Source organism: Peromyscus maniculatus, chromosome 3 (genome assembly GCF_049852395.1).
Source record: "Peromyscus maniculatus bairdii isolate BWxNUB_F1_BW_parent chromosome 3, HU_Pman_BW_mat_3.1, whole genome shotgun sequence".
NCBI classification, from domain to species: domain Eukaryota; kingdom Metazoa; phylum Chordata; class Mammalia; order Rodentia; family Cricetidae; genus Peromyscus; species Peromyscus maniculatus.
This window is the reverse complement of record NC_134854.1, coordinates 24,505,969-24,516,612: the sequence shown is the minus strand read 5'-3', so window position 1 is coordinate 24,516,612 and position 10,644 is coordinate 24,505,969. Positions and strand designations below refer to the sequence as shown.

The following is a 10,644-nucleotide window of genomic DNA, read 5'->3' as shown; positions in this document are numbered from 1 at the left end:
GGAAGTAGCTCTCTCTCGGGGAAGTTAGGAGCACTGCAGGAGGTAAGATTTTTATCTCTGAGCTCTGACCTCTCGGCTTTCTCTTTTACATTGGCTCTGTGTTTCTTATTTTAATAAGACGATTGGTTACATCTACAGTGGAGATGCGTGAATCTCACTATAAAAAGGAAATAGACATCACAGGTGGACAGCAGAGGCAGAGTAAGGATGGGGGATTGGATGGGGATGGGAACAGTAGAAATCAGGTGTGGGGAGGATGGAGGGAGAGAGTACTGGGAGAGACAATTGGATTCTGGAGGCATCTCTGGGATGAGCTAGAAACCTAGTGCAATAGAAACTCCCAGGAATCCATGAGGGTGACCCTAGATAAGACTCCTAGCAATGGGGAATATGGAGCCTAAATCAGCCATCTCCTGTAACCAAGCAAGACTTCCAGTGTTGAGACTGGGGCACCAACCCAGCCACAAAACCTTCCCCCCTACAATTTGTCCTGCCTACAAGATGTGCTGGGGTAAAAGTCACACAGAAATTGTGAGAGAGGCCACCCAATAACTGGTCCGTCTTGAAACCCAGACCATGGGAGGGAGCCCACCCCTGATACTGCCTACAGGGCCAGGACCCAGAGACTGGGTAACCCAGAGACCTAGGATAGACTCAAATGTGACTGGCAAAAAAAAAAAAAGTCAATGAAATGATTCCAAATGATATTCTGCTATACTCATTGATTGTTGCCTGTCCCAATTGTCAACAGGGAGGTTTCAACCAGCAACTGACAGAAACAGATGCAGAGACCCACAGCCCAACATAAGGCAGAGCTTGGTGATGGGGAATTCTGCAGAAGAAGGGGAGGAAGGACCATAGGAGCCAGAGGGAACAAGGGCACCACAAGAAAACCTACAGAATCAACTAACCTGAGCTCAGAGGGGCTCACAGACTGAAGCACCAACCAGAGAGCTTACATGGGACTGACCTAGGCCCTCTGCACATATGTCATAGTTGAGTAGCCTGATCTTCTTATGGGACTCCTAACAATGGGAGTAGGGAATGTCTCTGACTCTGTTGTGACCTTATTCCTCATACTGGATTGTCTCATGTCCAGCCTTAATAGGAGAGAAGGTGCCTAGTCTTACTGCAACTTGCTATGCCATGTCTAGTTGATATGCACAGGAGGTCTGCCCTTTTCTGAAGAGAAAGGAGGAGGAGTGGATGGGGGAGAGGGAGAGATTGCAGGGACGAGCTGGGAGGAGGGGTGAAAACAGTGATCGGGCTGGAAAATAATTAAATAATCAGTCAATCAATTAATTAAAAAGAACAGGAAAGTGAAAAATGAGTTTAAAAAATGAAATAAATAACTACTGTTGTAGAATATAATTTTAAGGCATGTTACTTTTGTTTATGTTGCATTTGTTTAACTCTGTGAAGCTGTGTTACTGTGCCTGTCTAAAACACCTGATGGTCTAATAAAGAATTGAATGGCCAGTAGCAAGGCAGGAGGAGGAAGGATAGGCAGGGCTGGCAGGCAGAGAGAATATATGGGAGAAATCAGAGAGGAAGGAAGAAGAGAAGGAGGAGGATTCCAGGGGAAGACACACAGCTACACAGCCAGCCATGGAATAAGAGTGAGATTTACAGAAGAGAATGGGAAAAGCCCAGAGGCAAAAGGTAGATGGGATAATTTAAGCTAAGGAAAGCTGGCTAGCAACCAGCCAAGCTAAGGCCAAGTATTTATAATTAAGAATAAGCCTCCATGAGTGATTTATTTGGGAGCTGGGTGGCAGGCCCCCCAAAAGAGCAAAAAACAAACAACAACAAAGTACTGTCCCAACAAAGCCCCTCACTGAAGAAAAAGCAGAGATAGCCAGATAACTTTCACCAGCTCAATACCTTTTACAAAAGGAAGCTTTTGATAAGCAAATGATTCTTGTACACCTGAAAATGTACTCTAGTAACTACTGGCTGAAGAGTCTAATCCAAGAGGGTGAAAAGCAAGCAAAATGAACTGAAAGAAAGTAAAAAGGAGGAAAACGTAAAGATAAAAGCAGAAGTCAAAAAGAACAAAAGCACCAAATAATAGAGTGAAGAAACAAAGACATTCACCAGTCTTGGGAAAGAATAACTGTGTTGGCTGGTTTGATGTCAACTTGAGACAAGCTAGAGTCATTATAGAAGGAGGAGCCTCAACTGAGAAAATGCTCCCATCAGACTAGCTTTGGGCAAGTCTGCAGTATATTTCCTTGATTGATGGTTGATGTGGGAGTGCTCAGATCACCATGGGTGGTGCCACCCCTGGGCTGGTGGTCCTGGATGCTACAAGAACACAAGTTGAGTGAGCCAAGGAAAGCATGCCAGAAAGCAGAACTCCCACATGACTTCTGTATCAGCTCTTACTTCCAGGTTCCTGCTTTGAATTCCTGCCCTGACTTCCCTCAGCAGCAGACTACATGATGTAAGACAAGATAAACCCTTTCCTCTCCAAATCGCTTATGACCATGGTTTATCACAACAATAGAAACACTAAGACACTAACGAAATTAATTACCTCTGGAAAGACTAGAGAATAAGAAGGAGAAAAGGAGGAAGAAGAAAAGAGAACAAGCAACTATTGATTACAAGAAATAACACTACAGATAATAAAGTATTAAGCCAACATAAGGAAAGGTGGTTATCATTTTAATATCAGAAAAATAGAAACAGAAATAGTTTTGCTAAGAAGCTACAGTGCATATTAACCACCCCCAAACAAAACTATAGCAAGCCATTATAATTACCAGTAAACACTGGACACTTCCCCTCTGCAATCAGAAACAAAGCAGTTTCCTTTCTCAACTATTTCTGTTCAGTGTTATTCTGAGGTCCTATCTTGGGCAGTAAGGAATGAAGACTATAAATATTTTTCTTGAGTACTTTTATTAAATATATAGAAAGATTATAAAATAGAAAAAACATACAGAGGTGTGTGTGGTGGTTTGAATGGGAATCACCCATAGGCTCATGTTTTGAATGTTTGGTCCCCAGTTGGTGGACTGTTAGGAAGGCTGAGGAGGTGTGACCTTGCTGAAGGAGATGTGGCACTGGCAGTGGGCTTTGAGTTCTAAAAAGCCCAGACCAGGCCCAGTCTTGCTCTTTGCCTCCAACTTGCTGATCAGCATGTAAACTCTTAGCTACTGCTCCAGCCATGCCTGCCTGCCTATCACTATGCTTCCCATCATGACAGTCATAGACTCACCCTTTGAAACGATATGCAACCTCCCAATTAAATGCTTTCTTTTATAAGTTTCCTTGGTCATGGTGTTAGTCTCTTCACAGCGACAGAGCAGTATCTATGACAGTATAATTTAAAAATTAATATATCTTGGCTATGTGTGATGGTACTCATCTTTAATCCCAGCACTCATAGGTAGAGGCAGGTGAATTTCTGTGAGTTCAAGACAAATCTGGTCTACATAATGAGTTCCAGGAGAGCCAGGACTACACAGTGAGACTCTGTCTCAAATTTTTTAATTAAATAAATAAAAATAATGATCTATTGACATAACACAGCCCAGCAACCCAGTTAAAATTTTTCAAGGTAATATTTGAAATACCATTAAAAACATACAGTACTTGGAGTAGCCTAACACAAAATGTACATAACGAAAACATAATTTTTATACAAACAGACATCGTAGAAGGCCTATGCAGTTATGGCAAAGTAATGAACTAGGTTTAATATGGTAAAATAATGAATCAAGTTCATTATTGTAGAGTGCTATTTATATATGACTATGTTAACTAACAACCTTGTTGTGCATATGTATGTGTGTATGTGTGTTTAACTTGTAGAATTGATTATAAAAGCCATCGAAGTTTGATGATCCAAGGATGACCTCCTGAAGAAGCATGGTGTGAATGAACGTCCTAACAAAATGTGATTGGACAATGTAAGTAGACTTATTTACAGAATACTATAGTGAAGACTGTGGGATACTAGAGAGAATAGACAAATGTACAAAAGGCAAGCTAGAAACAAAGTATCGGTAAAATTATTAAGGCCACTCCATATAGTTAAAAGGGAGATTTATTTAATGGCGTAACTTACAAATGAAGGGATAGGTAGGTGGCGGGTTCTGGGAAAGACACAGCGCAGTCCGGCAGTGTTCTCTGGAGAACTCTCCTTGATCTACCTCTAGTGTCCAGTGTCCAAACAGGAAGAGAGTGTGGCACATTCCGATCTCAGGTCTTCAGGGTCCTCCTCTGGCACTGCCTTGTAGGCGTGATAGTTACTGAAGCCTCAATGGGGGTTGGAATTTCCAGACCAAAGCTGGAATGGCTACCCACTACATCTCCCCCTTTTTGTCTAAATAAGAAGGTTCTAACTTAATACAAGACTATATAAAAGGAATGGTTATCAAATATTGTCCAGGAGTAATGAGGGATAATGACCTAGATAAGATGGAACTACAATCAATGCGAACAATATCAAGCAAGAAACACATACTAAAATCCAGAGAAGTCTAGAGTGTTGGTAAATGGTATGTTACAAAGATCATTCCAAAAGGTGTCCTATCCTAAAGAACCTGAATCTAATACTTAATATATATATATTAAGTTGTAACTATAACTGTTAGTCTTTAATCCCATCAAAGACCTGAGAAAGAATATAATGGTACCTGAGAAATGGTAGATGGATGCAAGCAACTTTCAGGAATCTTGCAAGAGTAGACCGAGACAGCTGGCAGCCTGGACAGTCACCTAATGTTTCTCAGCACTGTTGGTGCATTCAAATTGGCTACAGGCCTAGAGTATCTAACAGACCATTTTCAGAAACAGGAATTCTGAAAGACCATCTTACCCTGTCTTGGCAGAGTACAATGGTTGCTTTCCTTGTGTCCCGCTTGTCCAGAAAGGACAGCATTTGTACTGTCAGCAGTTGAAGCAAGGGCAGTTCTTTGCCCAGTAGGCCATTTTTGTGCCAAGAAGACCAACTTCCAGATGGAAATGTCTTAGAAGCCCAACATTCTCTCAAATTGGTGCTGCCAGGAGCAATTGTGTCTCTCATGTCAACAGAATTCTAAATTATTTAAATGCCATATTCTCTAGGTCGATGAAGTGTTTGAAGATTACCTGTCCATCTGATCTATGTATCTGTAAATCTGGATAACCTTACTAATGTAACTATAGAGATGACAGGCATAAGTGACTATAAATCTGTAAGTCTAATCTACTGAAATAACCTAAGAACTAAGGCTTCATGTAAACAAGGTAAACAGTCTATAAACAAATGTATGGTAAAGAACAATGACTTCAAAATTGTGACAATACACAAGATATTTATAACAGAGGTAGGAATATATAGTGCAATATACAATATGGCAATAATCTTAAATATATATCAATATCCTAAACAGAAGTAGAACATACATAAATTATGACAGATATAAATTTACATTTGCATCAATATGCAAATATTTCAAATAAGAGTAGAAATATATGTACATTATAACAAATATAGTTCTGTATTTGTATCAATATACAAATTATCTTTTTTTTGGAAGATAAGTTTGTAATTATATTTATGTACAGAAAACTTAGCAGTGTAGATTTAACCCAATTTAGTGGCGAGTTCTTTGGCCTTTGCCTTTTCCAGCTTGGCAATCTGAGCCACAGATTTAGGATCCAGGACGTTGCCTCCCCAGTGGCAGCGGATCTCATCATATCTGTCATTGTAATCGGTCCTAGCAGCTTCCACCAGCTTAGCCAGAGCACCCTTGTCTTCCGAGTTAACCTCTGTGAAGGCAACAGTGGTGCATGTCTTCCTGTGGACCAGCCGCCCCAGCCTGGCCTTTCCCTTGATGATGCAATAGGGGACCCCCATCTTTCAACATAGGGCAGGCAGGAAGACCACCAGCTCAGTGGGGTCTACATCGTGGGCAATCACCACCAGCTGAGCCTTCTTGTTCTCCACCAAGGTGGTGACTGTATTGACCCCTGCTCGGAGGACCGGTGGTCTCTTAGTCGGGACGTCCCCTTTGCCAGCAGCTTTCTTCTCAGCATGGGCCAACAGCCTTTGCTTCTTCTCCTGCTTTGTCTCTGGCCTGTACTTGTGAGCAAGCTTAAGCAGCTGGGTAGCTGTTTGCAGGTCCAGGGCCTGTGTGAACTGGTTAATGGCAGGAGGTACCTTGAGCCGCTTATAGAGGATGGCTCTCTGCCGCTGCAGCCTAATGTAGTGGGGCCATTTGACGAAGCGTGTGAGATCTCTTTTGGGCTGGATGTCCTGCCCAATGCCGAAGTTCTTAGGCCTTTTCTCAAACAAAGGGTTCACCACCTTTTTGGCCTCCTGTTTCTTCACGACACCCGGCCACCTTCTTCCCCTTGGCCTTCTTTCCCTTGGGCATCTTGCTTGGCTGGAGGAGAGAGAAAGGAAAGGAAATTGCGGATAATATGTAAGCAGTCACGGAGATCGCGAGAGCCGGCGCCTACGTGGGATTTCCGATTTAGAGCGACTGACTCTATACAAATTATCTTAAACAGGAATATAAAAATAGTTTACATTTGTATCAACATATAAGAATCCATAACAGTACAAATTATAGTGCAAATTATCTAAGGCTGCTATTTTACTAAATTTGTTTACTAGTATATACAATAATCTACCATAATATCTTATACCTATCCATGAATAAATAGGAACTTGGATTATAAGAAAAAATGCTAAATAAAACAGTGAGGAAAGTCAGTCCACCAAGGTTTAAAAGTCTGAGGACGTGGAATACAGCACAGGTAGTAATATACATGTCACCCCTGTAACCCCAGTCCTAGGGAAGCTAACCCACAAGAGTCATGAGGTAGAGGCACATTTTCTGTCCACTGGGGTATGTAGAAAGATGCTCTTCACTGACCCCAAAACAAAATACAGTACATATAAGTCAATGGTTTGTGACATCAATGCAGATGTGGAGTTACTAAACACTGCCAAGGACGCATGACCTTAAAGGAAACTACTGAGAAGTTTGATATTAAAGCTAAAACCATAAAACTCTTGCCATTAGAAAATGCTATAAAGAATGGAAAGAGACATTACAGAGTGGTAAATAGGATTTGAAGCACATAGTATCATCATAGGGGCCATATACAGAATTTAAACATATAATGCAGTCCTAGAAAGAGTAAGAAAAAATACGGCTCAAAAAAAATCAAGATGTATGGCCTGGAACTTTATTAAAGGAGAAAACCAAGACTGTGATACAGCTCAGCTTACAAAGCCCTTGCTTAGCATGCACAAATCCCTGGGTTCAGTCCTCACCCACACACACTGGGTGTGAGGATACCCTTGTAATCCTAGCACTGGGAGGTGAAGGCAAAGGATCAATATCATGGGCCCTCAAGATGGCTCAGCCCATAAAGGCACTTACCACACAAACCTGGCAACTGACTTGAAATTCAATCCCCGGAATGTAAGTAAGAGTGGAAGGAGAGAGCTGACTTCAAAAGTTGCCCTTTGACCTCCATATTCATGCTGTGGTATGCGCGCGTGCACACACACAGTTAACATCAACACCAATAATAACAATTTTAAGATGTTCAAGGTCATCCTCAGCTACATAACAAGATTGAGGTCAGCCTGGGCTACAAGACACCATGTCTTAAATCAATCAATAAATGAATCCAAATGTCTAACAAACAAATGAGCAAGTACACTCAGTAATCAGAAATATACAAATTAAAACTGTCATGTGATTAGATAGCACCAGAATAGCTACATTGTACGGACAAAATTTTCAAACTTTGGAACAACTCAAAAATTCACATACACTGCTGATGGGAAGGCAAATTGGTCCAACTTCCTCTACGACTCTCTTTCACAGTCAGGTGGAGCACCTCTGACCTGGAAGTTCAGAATCTGAAATGCTCTAAACCATGAAACTTTTTGAACTGACCAACATGATGCAAGAAGTGGAAGAAAATTTATACCTGTCTTCATGGGAAAGGTTACCGTGAAAAGTGCACACAGATATGGATGCTTACCTCTGCAACCCCAGCACTCAAGAGGCAGAACCAGGAGGACCAGTCATTCAAGGCAGGAAGTCCTCAGGCAAGCTAGCTAGGTAAACCATTTGTACCTCTGAGCTCTGGATTCAACTGAGAGACCTTGCCTCAGTGAATATGGTTGAGAGCAATTAGGAAAGACTCCTGATGTCAACATTTGGTCCCCACACATGTACACATATGAATGTGCATTTGCGCGCGCACACACACACACACACACACACACACACACACACACACTCACTTGCAGACATGCAGACAAACATATATGCACACCACATATACATACTCAATTAAAGAATAGAAAGGAAGAAAGAACAAAAGGAAGAAAAAAAGGGACATGCAAACCCATTAAACATATTGTTAAAAAGTACCTTGAGTGGTGTGTATTATGTTTATATAAACACAAATGAATTCCATGCTTAGGCTGGGGTCCTGTCCCCAAGATATCTTGTTATGTATATGCATATATTCAAAACTTAAAACAAATCTAACATCTAAAGCACTTTTGGTCCTGAGCATTATGGATAAGGGATTCTTAACTTGTGTAGAGAGACCCTTAGATTATGCATTCCTCAACACTCAGACACTGCACCCTTAACTACACACCCAGCAGAAATACCCACACATGTTCATATTACATGAGCATTCTTAATATCATTACTGGAAACTCTTCATATGGCCATTAAGAGTCAAATGGACAAATGGAGGTAAATTTGCAGAAGACAATTTTGTACAGCTGTCACCACTGTAAGCTCTTGCAACAACATAAACTAACCCTGGGAACACCTTGCTGAGTGTGACAAGGTAGACAGAGGCCATGCTGAAGGAGTGCATTCACTTACGTTCAAATAGGCCAGTTTCTTTCCTGGTGTGGGAGTCACGATACTGACTATTGTTATTGTTTGCGTTTGCTCTTTTGAGGGGCCCGCCAACCAGCTCCCAGATTAATCACCCACAGGGGCTTATTCTTACTTATGAATGCCTGGCATTAACTTGGCCTATTTCTTGCCAGCTTTCCTTAACTTAAATTATCCCATCTACCTTTTGCCTCTGGGCTTTTCCTGATCTCTTACTTCTGTAAATCTTACTCCTACTCTGTGGCTGGCTGTGTGGCTGAGTGGCTGAGTGGCTGGCCCCAATGTCCTCCTCTCTCGTTCCTTCTTCTTTCTCCCAGATTTCTCCTTCTATTTATATTCTCTCTGACTGCCAGCCCTGCCTATCCTTCTCCTACCTCGCCATTGGCCATCCAGTTCTTTATTAGACCATTAGGTGTTTTAGACAGGCACAGTAACAAGCTTCACAGAGTTAAACAAAAGCAACACATCTTAAATTAAAATGCTGCAACAGGTTACTTCAGGGAGTGTAGGGGTCCCATGAGCTTTGTGTTTCTTGATATAGGATCTAGTTAAAGGGCTGCATGGGGTGTGAAAATTTGTTAAGCCAGAAATCTATGTTTTCTACACTCTTATATACAAACGATTTTTTTCTATAATTGGCCATCCACCATATTTTTCTTATAAAAATCATTAACTTTTTCATACAGCAGAAATAGTGAATTTGAATATATAGCAAAAAGATCATGTTCAAAAGTATAAAACATGGAAATAAACTGTAAGAAACTTTCAAGCTATGTCTGGGATCAAATTTCATTGACAAAAAAGATACTATATCCAGTGTTCACAGATGAGCAAAATCCCCTGCAGTTCAGTAAGCAATCACACAGAAACATAGCCTCCAGTCTGCACAACCTGTCAGAACAAATGCATCACACCATCAGAGCAGGGACTGTTCCAGGGTTCAGCGCCAATGAGACTCAGGCTGACAAATGCATCCCACCACCAGAGCAATGTCTATTCCAGGGTTCAGACCTGATGAGACTCAGGCTGACAAATGCATCCCACCACCAGAGCAATGTCTATTTCAGGGTTCAGACCCGATGAGACTCAGGCTGAAGGAAAACTTCACAGTAGAGACTGCTGGAAGCTGAGCAGCTAAAACCTGGCACTATATGTGAGAAGAACGGGGAGTGAGATTCTCTCATCAATGTTTGCATCATAAGGGTATCTAATTTCCACTTCTCTATTTAAAAAACAACATGGGCCTGTGATGTTGTCCTAAAAGAGGAAATAGCCCACATTTCAAGCAAAACTTAAGACATATGCATAGATACTGTGACAGACATAAAACTCTGATTGCAAAACCAGTGTGGAATAAATAGATCCATGTAAATCATTGGAGTTAAACAAATCCATAAAATTGATCAAACAGCATGCAATACTTGTCTTAACAGACCATTCATTTAACTATACTTCCTTGGTTACATATTATAAAGAGTCATGAATACTATTTCTATTCTTGCCTTATTGCCAGATGGCAGAGTTGGAAAAGTAAGTTCATCTGAAAGAGAAATAAACATATTGTTATAGTCTTATTTAATCTTACTTCATATAAATAGAATATATGCTTGGTCCTTTTTCCATATTGTAATGTTTTATTGGCTTACTATATTTACATAAATTAAATTGAACTAATGTTTCATATGATCCATAAGAAAGATACAGAAACTAACCTTGCAACTCTATACTCAGATCAAAATTCCAAACCAGGTACTGAGTC

General features: G+C 40.9%; 1 pseudogene; it reads right to left on the bottom strand.

The window, feature by feature from the left end:
- Positions 1 to 5,516: 5,516 nt before the first annotated feature.
- On the bottom strand, positions 5,517 to 6,380 carry LOC102908172 (large ribosomal subunit protein eL8 pseudogene; annotated as a pseudogene).
- Positions 6,381 to 10,644: the final 4,264 nt, after the last annotated feature.